Source organism: Pinus tabuliformis, chromosome J, assembly GCF_031772625.1.
Source record: "Pinus tabuliformis cultivar Carrire ecotype Pingquan chromosome J, CPIR1, whole genome shotgun sequence".
NCBI classification, from domain to species: domain Eukaryota; kingdom Viridiplantae; phylum Streptophyta; class Pinopsida; order Pinales; family Pinaceae; genus Pinus; species Pinus tabuliformis.
The window spans coordinates 141,633,697-141,636,652 of NC_142295.1; positions in this window are offsets into that span (position 1 = coordinate 141,633,697).

The window sequence follows — 2,956 nt, forward strand, 5'->3', positions numbered from 1 at the left end:
CTCTATATAGTAGGGGTAATTCCGTTGTTTTTTTTTTTGAAATGTGCTTCTATTGTTGAAGGATTTCTTAGTGCTAATATTTTTGATTTCCCAACATTTGATTTGAGATTTTTTTTTTCTTTCCTATTATTTTGAAAAGGTTTTGTCATTCTTTGGTTAATTATTTGAGGATGAATGCCTATAAAGGGTAGGGGCCTGAAGCCCAATAAGGGGCAAAGAAACATTGATAAATCCAAATATTTTTCTCATTTTGGGCCTTCTTTTGCAAGTATAAAGTCCAAATATACATAGACTCACAATGCAGGAACTGTCCACTTCGATTCTAGGAACATTAGTTCGGGTGTGACATAACCCAAAAAGGGGAAGAAGGAAACTAGTGGTGATCAAAATACTAATTTAAACCATATTCAACCTTATGATTTTGTTGGGAGTGTTTTGATTGGAGGTACAAAAATGTAAAAAAATGAGGACCATGCTCAAGGGATTCACGAGAATCAGGGAAATGAGGAGAAATCCACCTTTGGGTTTCCAATCGTGAATTAAAAAATAGCTATACAAATGAAGAATATTCCACCATCAGATCTCCCTCATTTCCATGGTAAGATACATGAGGATCCAGATTCTTTTTGTTTGAATTTTATATATTATGTAGAAGATATTATTACTCTATAGATGACCAGAAATTAAAATTATTTCCTGCAACTCTCAAGGATTCGGCCTTACGCTGGTTCATGGGATTAGGAAGAAATTCTATAAATTCTTGGGACCAAATGAGGAGAGTTTTTTTTGGTGAAATATCAGTAATATCGTAAAACTAGTGAAACATAAGATGAGATCTTCACTAATGTGCAAGGTGATGATGAGACCTTGGAAGAATATTTAGAAAGATTTCTATGTATCCTCCAAAGGTCAAAACATAAATTTGACATAAGTACTATTATAAATTTGTCCTTACATGGGCTTACTGAGTATTCTAGACATAATTTGAATTTTTTGGGACAAGGGGATATTGCTCAAAAGGCTTTTGATCAAATTTGTGACTTGTGCAGGAAGTTATCAGAGAATCAATCTAGATCCAATAGAGGAGCAAAAAGTAGAAATAATAAACTTGGATATATAGATGCTATGAACATTGGTTTTGAAAATAAAATGGACAACATGAAAATTGAAATTATGAATATTGTTAGCAAACAAATAGACTCTGTGAAATTTCAACAGAAATTGGTAAAAGAAGAAGAGTCATTGTCTATTTATTGTCCAAAGTGTAGGAAAAAACATCTTTTAAGAGAATGTCTTGTTGATGTTAAAGGTGCTAATAAATGTGTGATTTGTGTAGGAAAAAATGCTACCAAGGAGAAACCTTCTATATTGGGACTGAAAGTAGCATTCGAAGGAGAGAAATCGAAAGTTGAGCCATTGCATGCCATGGAAGAATAGAGAAATTGGCCTCATGTAGGTATAGGTATGGTTCCTAAACCTCCACCACATTTGTGTAGTTATAATGCATCACAATATTCCTATCATAATGTAAATCACTCTCAACCTTGGAAGCATGGGAATCACTTTCAATATGGACAACCTCCTCAACCTTGGCAACAAGGATGGAGGGGGTCAAATCACTCTCAATATTCCTATCATGCACCTTTGCAATCATATCCTACTACATATACACCTTATTCCATGTCACAACCATCTTTGGGCTCCTTATCTCAGCAAAGTCAACCAATGCCATCATTACCTTTACCACCACCCTTTTGACCACCCCAACTATCTTCTGAACTAGTACCAAATCCCAATAATAAGTCGTATAATTGATTCATTTCACTGGACCAGTCCATTCTCCCATTTACCAGACCTTGTTGAATTGGATCCATGAGCTTCAATTGAGATCGAGAATGGTATTAGAACAAGAAGAAAAAAAAAAAATCTACGGTGATTATCGAGGAGAAAAATGAGGAGGAAACTCCTAATTGTCTGAAATAATATGTCAACATTTCACCAATTCCCACACACTCAGAGTTTCCATCTTCTTTAAAGAAACCTTCCTATATAGAGAGGCTAGTTATGGAGAAAAATTACCCCACTCCCGATTATAGTATGGCTTCTGAGCTTAGGAATCTTTCCATAAAGGTCCCTTCGCTGCAAGCTATTAAAGAGATCCTCATTTGTACAAAAATCATTAGGGAACTCTATCTTAAGAAGTGAGGAAGGAAGAGATTAGAACCTCAAACAATTTTGTTTGTTGGCAGGGTAGCCAAGTTAATGATAGGATGTGTACAAATGGAGAAATATACTGATCCTGGAAACCTAGTTGTTTCTATCCGGATAGGTGATATCCTTGTCCCCAATGTGTTAATAGACCTGGGAGTGACCATTAATGTTATGAAGGCAAACAATGGATCAAATTAGGTTGACCCCTACCCCTACTATGCTTGAACTTGTAGACAGATCTCAAATCAAGACAAAGGGTGTGTTGGATGATGTGGTTGTTTCAATTGATTCTTGGGAACACCCCACATATTTTATTGTGCTTCAGGCAAAAAATCCTGTTGGTGGACATCCCTTTATTTTGGGGCGACCATGGCTTGCTATAGTTGATGCTTATATTGGATGCTACTATGGCGATATATATATTTCCCATGGAGACAATAAGAAGAAAGTCAGCCTGTATCCACCTACTAGATCCATTTAGGACCTCAGAGATACCTTATGGCTAGATTATGAAAGTAGTGATGAGGAGACTCAATTTGTTTCTTTGATCCATCATCATACCAGTTCTACATAGGAGGGTGAGTTATGAGACTTCTTGAACAATCTAGATACAATGTCAAATTTTGACATGCTTCATCAAATATTTAGTGTAGAATTTCAAGAAAGCTATAGTTCCCAACCTCCCTCATCATAGACTCTAGAAACATATTCCTATACAGTTGAGCTCCAAACCAATCTTGTTGAT